This window comes from Dreissena polymorpha, chromosome 3 (assembly GCF_020536995.1).
Source record: "Dreissena polymorpha isolate Duluth1 chromosome 3, UMN_Dpol_1.0, whole genome shotgun sequence".
In the NCBI taxonomy this organism is placed as follows: domain Eukaryota; kingdom Metazoa; phylum Mollusca; class Bivalvia; order Myida; family Dreissenidae; genus Dreissena; species Dreissena polymorpha.
This window is the reverse complement of record NC_068357.1, coordinates 39,259,425-39,270,452: the sequence shown is the minus strand read 5'-3', so window position 1 is coordinate 39,270,452 and position 11,028 is coordinate 39,259,425.

Sequence of the window (11,028 nt, the reverse complement as noted above, 5' to 3'; positions counted from 1 at the left end):
TTCAGTGTTTACATTATCTTAATGCAAATTCAGGAAGAAGTCAAGATTATGTTTGTGAAAAGCCAGATAACATGAATTTGTTAAATTTCCTTAAATTGATACAGAAAAATACATAAATTAGAAAACAAAACACTATCTCGATCGACAACTTACATATAGCAGCACATTAAAGAAGCAGTATGTTTACGGTTCTAGTGAAAGCAAATGGTGATTATTTCATTGAAAAACTATTTAATTGGCACGAAATGCATTTGAATTTGATTATGCTAATCGTCACATATGGAAACTGCATGTTAAATAATTACCAAATCCTTACGACTTTCACAAGAAAGTATTTCTGCGCATTATATTTTAAAATACATTTGAAATGGGACTTTGAACTACACCAACATTAAATCAATAGACATGTTTTGCTATGACCAACTTGCGATGACAAAGAGACAGTAAACATATTCGGTTATGGCGTTATACATTTATAATAAAAGCAAAATATGGTCGAAATTGTAAACACATATGATATGAGCTATATTTTCCAGCAGCCAAAACATACCAAATAAGTTACGATACACGAAAACTGTACGAAGATTTTCAGTTAAAGCAATAATTAACGCTTTGATGAGAAATACTTTTTCAAACTAATAAGTTTTTTTTATAAAAATGTGTATTAATAAAACATACATATTAACTAAAATATTTCTGGAAAATGCACTATATCAAAAGACATTAAACACCATAATTAAAATGTGAAATGTTCTTTAAATTTTTCTTCCCTTCCTCATTCGATCGATGTAAAACAACGACAACAATCGTTATCAAGATGTATCCTCTTCTTTCTGCATACATTATAGTTTTTAAACGGATGAAGTTTGATCAACTGTGATTCTGCGCAAGAGCGTAAATTGCCTACAACATAGCAACTTTTTGTAAGCGCTTCTAAAGTTGGTATCCATAATGGTGTAGACAATAGGGTTGATACAGTACATCAGCCATGCGAACATAGTTGTCCAAATGTGATGAATTGGGTAGGAGTAGTCCTTATCCACGGCAGTGTATATAACGTACGGGAAAGATCCGATGAAGAATAAGATAAATATACATAGCATTATAGCCGAGATTCGAAATGACTTCGATCGTGAAGAGTTTCTATATCGACGGAAGCTTTTAAATACAGTATAACCTATTAGAGAATAGCAACATATTATAAATGCACACGGGAATATAAAACCTGCTGTCACAACAGCTATTTTGTTGCTTCGATCTTTCTTGTCGTCTAAGGTACAGGTGAGTAATGAAGCGTGATAATGATATGCTCCCCACCACTCAACTGCAGGCGGAAACGTAAAAATCATTGGTATAAGCCAACAAAGAAAAATAGTGCTGAAGAAATGTCTATTTTTAGACATACACATATATTTGTGATAATACACGACCTTCAGCAGTCGATAAAGAGCAATGTCAGCCAGTGTTACCATTATCACTCCGGTAAGTGTGAACCTCACGAATCCCATGAATGTACACAATCCCGAAGGAACTTCCAATGCATGGCGATGGTAGATGACAGCTTGAACTGGAAGAATGATTAAGCAGTATATAAAGCCAGCGACGCTTAGATTACCAACCAGGATGCAGTTTACACTGTGTCGGAGATTTGACGTTATGATTGTCAGCAATGTCAACAGATTTCCCATACATCCTACCACACATATCAGAATAACAACAACTTCGAGTGTTATTAGAGTCCCTGTTTTTTCACACCACCATTCATTGCATTCAGAACTATTATTCATTTCACTTTCTAACTGTTGATTTTTAAACGTTAATACATAAATATGTATAGATACATAAATTTATAGTCACTGTCAAATTAATAGTAACAATGAGCGAATCTATTCGTTGAATTCTTTACACGAACACTGTCCACTAAAACATCTTTCTTTCTTAGACACAGTAACACACAATGTGTTAGGTATCACAGAATATGTAATTAAAGTTGTTGTACTTCACAACACACAAATTGTATTTATCTAATTGTTCTTCACAACATCATGTAAACAATAATTTAAAATGAATTTTCATACGTCATAAACGTGATAAAGCTACTCCTGAAGTGACTATTAGTTTTGCACGTTTCGTGAATTGTGGGTGTTGTATCATTCATTTCCTTAACCACCCGACATAATTTCCGGATGTATTTATAATCGTTACACGTTAAGTCAACTCGCAAACAGTATCAAGAGTTTAAAATAAATACCTTGTCCGAATATAGACCGCATTTTCAGACGTAATTGTAAAAAGGTATATGCAATTTATAAAGTATGTACCTGTTAACTGTTAATCGTATAGTACGTATCGCCCTAAATGATATACATTTGGAGACTTTTCCAACGCAACACGCAATTGGAGACTTTTCAAACTTAAACATCTCAGTTTTTAGTAAAGATTTAGATTAAAAATTATTCATGTGATTATTTGACTACATCATAAGCAGTCTGTCAATAAAAGCATTCATCCTTACCGACCGGACCCGTAAGTACGTGGCACAGGTAGCCCGCAATATGCCAATTGTGCGGTTGATCTCTTATAAATATTCAGACGAGCCATATTGTTTTTTTGTTGTTTGTTTTTAAATTTATTTTATGCTTTTGTTTCTGAAGTACAAACATAAATTATTTGGTGACATTGAAATAAAAGTAGAATTATATCGACTTTCATCTTTTAAACGTGCAAACAGATATAACCTTAACCACCTGCTAAAGCATCCGATCGTCACATATGCTTTTATCTTGAGCTTGCACAGAATGTAGTCCTATGATCCCATTTTAAATGTTCAAGTAAAATCTATTCTCATATCTAAGATGTTCAAGTTAGTAATGTGTTGCTTTTCCCTTAGCGTATATGTGCAAACTTTCAACACATTTAAAACATGGCGATAGTTTTACAGTTGATGTAATATGATTCGCAAGCAACACGTAAAATGGATTTGTGGTATTGCGATCTGATTTATGTTTATTATAACACCATACGTGGTTGATTGTAGGTATCATAAAAATTTGAAACTTTAATTAGAATGGTGTAAACATATACATTGCAAACAAGGCATTTCTAAAGAAACTGTAGACATGTGAACTTTCAAGAGGTTTATACATTTATGAAAATTTACAACATGCAAAAGATAACGAACACTTATAAATACAAATCTTGAGGAAAATATTCAATCAGAACCTATAGTTTCTGGGCGTAACCGATTGCTTGAAAAAGTGAAATGGTTATAAAATGTTGAGGTTGATGTGAACACTTTACTTCTTATATTTAATTCTCAATTAAATTCCACTGATTAATAAATTTAAAAAGGAACAATATCCAAAACATTAGATCGACATAAAAGAAGGTACTCAACATGTTTAAAGTATTTTATATACTCCACGTGTTTAAGTATTTTATATCCACCTTCTGCACACTAGAATTAACGCCTCGGTATACATAATTAAGAGCGCAAAAAGCGTTCAATAATATACAATAAGGTACTTATTATGAGGTAAATAATTTGAGGATCTTAAAAGCTCCAGTAAAAACAGAAATAAAATTAAAGAAAAAAGTAACCCTCAACAGGGTTCGAATCACTGACCCCTGGAGTAAAAGTTTATCGCTTAGAACATGCGTCCATCCGTGATCATATACTGATTGATGTATTTTATACTTTATATAAGCAATCCTCGTAGTGCCACACAATATAACGACAACAACAGAACTCGCAAAATTATTCAATCGTTCCGCGTTCCAGCGCTTTATAATTTTCAGGTGTGTAAATTGTCAAAAGATGCCTATAACGGCTATTTTAGAGCATGGTTAATGTTTCCTATGTCTGTATCCTCACAAATATCACAACTAAAACAAAAATTTGCGAATCTGAAACAATTTTTTTAGCTTCGTCAATTTACCTAAATGTGAAAATGCCCTTTAAGATAACTTGATACATTGCTATAAGAGTAATACTGCATTTAAACAAAATACATTTTCAAAAGTTACGTATTGATTTCATTAATTAATGTGAACAGTTATTGCATTCATTATTTACACATTAAAACGTGACCATCCAGTACCTCAACAAATATTTTGGAAAATGTATCAAATAATGTGCTCATGGGTATGCGTCCTAAGAAACTGTTATGTGTTACTCCAATGTCGCTGGACTTGATATATGTATACATTAAGTCCGTGAACAATTGTAGATCTGTATACTGGTTTCGGTCAAATCTTGATTAATATTTAATTGACATGTGCTTAAGAAAGTAATTTAACGTTTGGTTCTTCGTAATGTTTTCTTTTAATGAAACTATGATTACAAAGGACTCTTATTATATGAGAAAACTCTCTAAAGGAATAACTTAATTGATTTTTGAGACTTTTTGCATTATCACTGAAATCCTACGGCAGCTGATAGGACAGACTTGACACAATGCTTGTACGAGTCTCTTGTAAAGTCGATACCCGTCGAACTGCAAGATTATTTGCTTTCCAACATAACAAACTTCAGAGAAGTAAATATATATAAAACAGGCAGTGTGGGTTGATTTTTTATCGTCAAAAACGCTTGAATAAAACAGACTAGGTGTCTAGACATATTGTTATTTTTAATACTGCGCTATATTATGAAATTAGAACATCGCGATTTTTTAACCATAACTTTTTATGCAGTACAGTAAAGTAAAATTTGGCACGCGATGCTGAATCGGATTTAAAATAACCATTCGTTTTGCAAATAAACGCTCACGTTTCAAAAAATAAAATTAAATATGACTATTGATAAAAAGAAGTTATCTTTCAACCCAAGAGTGTTATATTTATCTTTTTTCAGGCGTCTTTTACTCTAAACTTCGCAGTTTATCGAATTGCTGTAGATGCATAACGGATTCTTTGAATCTTTCCTTGTGTATGCATCGGTACAAGTTATATGTCAAGTCATCATGTGTATATGCAGTATGATATTATCATTAACTTAGTGATTTATTTTGCTCTTCTCACCTTTTACATGCTCAATCATCGGATATTCAGTATCCGCATTTGGTGATATAAATAATTGATTTGTATTCACATGGCACTAATTCCAGTAGGGAATTCATTCATGGTCGGTAGATTGTATAAAAGCGCCAAAATAAGTTTTTGAAACGAGAGATTTCCAACACAGTTCTAAGAATATACATATTAAGCATCATACATGTCTAAGGATACTCACTATTCTTTATGAAATGTTCAAATGAATTACCTATGCAAACATTCGTTACATTTCAAGTTCACTCATAAGTAAATGCATATAAAACATTTAAATTATAGATCCGTTCACCTTTTTATAGGCTGTAATAAGTCTATCTTGTAATTGGAAACTACTATTTGCAAAACTTCAAAAATGTCCTGAAACTACGGTCACTGTTATAGTTGACATTATACCCGCCCTCAAGCAACATCCTGATCCCATCTTATATTATTATGAACATGTATTATCATCCTGTACATGTGATTTGGAAATGAATGCGTATTATCGTTTTCACCATGATTACAGCACAGATGGTTCATGACAGGAAACAGTGGGCATTGTCGACACTGAGCTTTGGGTATTATGATATACACTTGTAAACAAGTAGTCTTTCGAACGCGGTGGTAACATTATAACGTCAAAAAATTCAAATTGATACAAACTGATTACATATTGGGTTTTTTTTCCGGACACGAGTTCCGACAGTGTCAGGAATAATACCGGACCTCAGCAAATGTTATCGGAAATGTCCGAGGTCCGACGTTTTTCGCATGGGTTGCAGTATTGATTGCAATATTGATTAAAAATTCATACCCGACGCAAAATAAATTGAAAGGTGTAAAGGGGTCCTTGTTAATGATACTTCTTTTCAACCATGGGATTTTTAATCCGGGGAATATTTTGAAAACTATAAGAGTTATCAATTTCAAACTTTATATGTATATACATTTCATGGCGGGAAAGAGTAGCCCTTTGTTTATGCGTATGTGTGTATTTGTTCCGAACATACTTGCACAATAATACAGCTATGAATTTGAAACTTAATGGACCGGTATGAGGGAATAACAGTTGCTAAAACCATAACTTTTGCGTCCATATTAAGAGTTATTGCCACTTGTTAAGGTATATTCAAACATTTGGTCGGAATAAAAAATTTCCAACATTAAAAGATATCAATGAAACTTTAAAGGGATTTTCCATATGTTCAGTTCTATTGCCCCTAATATTGATTTTGAAACGACGAACGATATACAATATAATAACTTAGTAGCATCAATTTTGGACATAAGAAACTTCAATGAAGTATGTAATATGAAACGCATAAGAAAATGCTTTCTTAATGACATTTAAAATACAATGATATAGTTTAATATTGAAAATAGCACATGACGTGTTCAGTATGAGATACTAAATGCCTTGGGCGTTTCCTGTTGATAATTGTATTGTATTGTTGTTAAATTGCCTGTCGTGTACATAATAATAAGTTCGTGTGTGTTGACAATTGCTTTAATAATAATTTGTATATTATAGTGTCTCGTTTGTCTAAATAATAGCTATTGTGTGTGCTTAAGCAGGCCCTTGTAATTATGTATAATAAATCGTTCGGGTATCTGCACATGTGATGTCTAATAAAATAATATGCGTAAAGAGTCGTCCAAGAATAGCATGTGCGGTCCGCACAAGCTAATCAAGGACGACACTTTCCACTATTAAGATATTTTGCGTTTCAACAAAAAGTCCCTTCTTAGCAAAAATCAAGTTAATGCAGAAAGTGTCGTCCCTGGTAAGCCTGTGCGGACTACACAGGCTAATCTGGGACTGCACTTTACGCACATGCATTAAACCCCCTTTCCACAGAGCGAGGCTCATATTCCTATTTCCGTCATTGTGCTGATTCGGGTTGTGATATTAACAAACTATGCAACACTCATTGACCATACGCCCTTAATACACGAAATTTGCCGATTTATTTGTTTATTTATAATAGTCATATCCAAAATGTTCGGACATTAAGTAGCAATCTTTCGCTATATAAATAGTACACTGTCATCATTTTTTTGCATTTGTTTTCCACCATGGGTGTTTCTATTTCATTATAACGCGCATCCCACGTACAACAGGTAGTATTCGAGCAACATGTGAAGGCAAAACACGTTTAACATGTTTTCTTTATCGTTGATTGCGCACTAAAAGACGAAGTGAGATAATATGTTTTTATGCCCACACATATTTAGTTGTTATTTCGTATATTTTCCATTAATAAACATAATTACTTATTTGACGTCATAATTGCGGTTAAAATGATATTGTCACACCTTTTTTGGTATAGTCAACTTTTCATTTGTATTATTGTTACATAAAACACCGTTGCTGTTGTATTTTATGTGATATTACATTAGTGATACTCTGTCCAACTGTTAATGACTTATTTGTTTGATGATATTAAAAACATTTACATTAAACTCCCGTAAGAGAATTTTGTGCTAAATCGGCACTCTTTTTTTTCCCGAAAGCTGCAGTTAATGGAGTACGATTTACTGCAAACACATGCGATATTAACACTGTTATGTTTAAAGGCAAATGTCTAATGTGTCATTTCCATGATATTGCTGTTTATGAGGACTGCAATATGTTAAGTAAAATACTGACACAAAGAATTATACACACGCTAAACTTAATTTAAATTGTGCTTAATAGATCTACATAATATCTTATAGGCTATATGTAAAGCATGATCTTTCAAGTTATATGCAGCAAATTACATTTACATGGATCAATCGTCTTGAATTCGAAATGGTTACGACTGCAACTCGTAGATATCTTGGAGTACACGCCCACAATAATTTGCTTCAATCGAGAGAAAACGCTTGTTTGATATTAAATACGTATTCTAGAGTAAGCAAGTCACCAAATGGATGCACTCCAGTACGGGCGATTCTATTGCATAATTATTTATTCTGACATAAATTTAATTGAACTGTCAAGAGCCACCTGGTTATTCTGTGCTTCTCGAAAGGTTTTCTTATCTTCATTTACCTGAAAGATCAATGCTTTAATTGCGTATGCATTTTTGCTGCACATTAAATTATATGTTAGAACTTGTTGTTCTTAAATTTTACAATACTGAAAGTGACATACATACACACTCAAATTGTTGAATTGTTGTGAATAAATTTGTGCACGCAAAAAGCTTAATATCAGGGCTGTATCGGTTTATGTTTAATGTATGATATTTATGGAATAATAAACTTTTTTTGATGGTACTAATATGAAATTATATAGAATGCTTAAAATTGCAAACGAGGTATGTCATTGTTTTGTTACAATACTATTATTTATTGAATAAAATAGTAAAAAACAGATAGAATAACACATATAATACTAATGTTATGTGATCTTCACATGCATGATTGTTTGTTCGACGACAAATAGTCAATGACACATAAATACCAGTGTTTTATCGATTTCAAATTTATGATTATAATGTTTTCAAAGGAGATGATATATTATTTTGTAACAATTATAACAAGGTTTCTACAAAGATCAATAAATGGGCTTTTTATACCAAGGTATATGTAGATTTTATAGAGGTTGTCATCTTCTGTCCTATTAATTTTCAGATTGTATAATTATATTTGTCTGAAAAGAAATGCAATGCTTGTACAATGTTCTGTCTCATTAGATTGAGGATTGTATTATTCAGAGGCGGTTTTCACAATACCGGTAATGGAATAAACTAATAACGATTAATAGTATTTATTTGTTTGTCGATCTAAATATTGGATGAAAATGTCATTGTAAAAACTATGAAAATATGAAAGATTCTATTGGACAGATAAAGCTTTCAATCTTTAAAAATCGCTTAAAATCAAACATTCGTGAACAAAGGCTGTTATGAACTTGCTCAAAGATTTTGGCATATTTTGACATTAAATGCTTGAACAGGCCCGTAGCCAGGGTTTTGAAAAGGGGGGTGCGAATTTTTGCCATCGACGATTGTTATAAGTTTTAACATATTTTATTTCAAGAACAATCATATTATATACAAAGTATGCATACATAGTTACAATTGATTTACATGTTCTGTAAATGGATAAGAACGAAAGACCAAGACTTTTATAGTTCTTCTCCGTACATAGTGTTTGCAGGATTGTAACTTTACGATTCAGTGGGTGGTTATAATGTTTAGTAAACATACAATAAGACATTTTAAACAAAAGAAGGAAACTTGTAATATAGAAGAAAAAAATAAAAATAAAAGAAACATTTTGTAATACAATTATAAGAAGCGAAACAAGACATTGAGACCGGGATCGGACGAAGGAAGCTAATCAAACGTACCGATATAGTGTGGAATACAGATGTTTGAACAAATGCTTTTTGTTAGTTTTGATTGTATTTTAATTTGATGTTTTTGATGTGACAGATAACAAGGTATCAAAGCGTTTACTATTCTTAATATACTTATGAACTGCATCAAAAATACGAGTGTTTTTCTCAAAGTCAATACTTTCATCTCCATACAATAATGTGTTAAGAGATGTAGGTGCCAAAGGGGCGATTGTATTGATTAGAACTTCACGTTGTTGCCTGAAACGGTCGCATTCTAGGAAATAATGATATATGGTTTCGATAGATCCACAACTACATAAGGGTGACTGAACAATATTGCACATATAAAGGTCTTGATTTAATGAACTTCAACGAGTTCTGAGTCTAGTATGGAGCATTTGTTGGCGTCTTTCACCATAGTAGTACAATGAAGTAGGTTTAATAGTATGGCTAGAAAGGAGCATTTTAAACGAGTGAAGAGAATTAGCATTACGTGTTTCTAGTGGGAGATTGTTCCATTCTGTTATTGCAGAGGGTACGAACGAGTTTGAGTATGAGGTAGTGCGAGCTGTCACATTTCTAATGTTTGCTCCATTACGTAATGGATACGAGCTGTTGCTTTGGACTGTGGCAGGAACTAAAGATATAAGGTACGCTGGTGAAATGTTTTTTGTAATTTTGTACATGAGTATTAGTTTATGATTTCGGCGCCTTTCATTTAGTTTCTCCCAACCAACTTCTTTATATTGCTCGTTTATGGACACAAGTTTGGTACAGCCGGATACAATTCGCGCAGCGTCAGTTTGAATTTTTTCTAAATCGTCTTTTTCAAATTGGCAGCAATTATCAAATACAACATCATAATATTCAAGTATGGGTCTTATAAATGAACAGTATATGACTTCTAACGCTTTCCTGTCAAGAGTATGTTTAAGTCGACGCATAATATTTAGACGAGTCCATGCTTTGTCCTTTATATGTGCAATATGTTCGTGCCATGAGCAGTCATTAGTCAAGTGGAGTCCTAAGTGTTTATGAACAAAAACTTCGGGGATAGTAACGTTTTGCATTGTAAGAGGTGGGTGAATTGGCTTGTTTAGTTTTCGAGATATGATGAGGGATTCTGATTTAGACGGATTAAATGTTACTAGCCATTGTTGTGCCCACGTATTTATTCGGTCAATATCAGCTTGCATTAAGGTTGCTGTTTGATCAGGAGAATTGAAAATCATATACAGGATTGTGTCGTCTGCAAAGAGATTAACACATGAGTGAATATTCGACACAATGTTATTTATGTGTATTAAAAACATAAGCGGTCCAAGAATAGATCCTTGTGGGACACCGGCAGATATCTTTGCAAATCTCGATTCAACCCCTGGAAGAACAACCTTCTGTTTTCTGTCAGACAGATAGTTTGATATCCTTTTTAAAACGTCCCCTCGTATGCCAGCGCAGTGAAGTTTGTTTAGAAGTCCCTTGTGCCAAACCTTGTCGAAAGCCTTACTTATATCAAAGAAGACAACTCTAACTTCGAGGCCATTGTCCAGGGCTTTACAAAATTAGTCATAGATGTAAGTTAATTGATTTACGACAGAGTCCACTGGGATGAAACCAGACTGGGATTGGGTGAAAGAAGATTTTCCATGTAAGAAGTTAAAAAT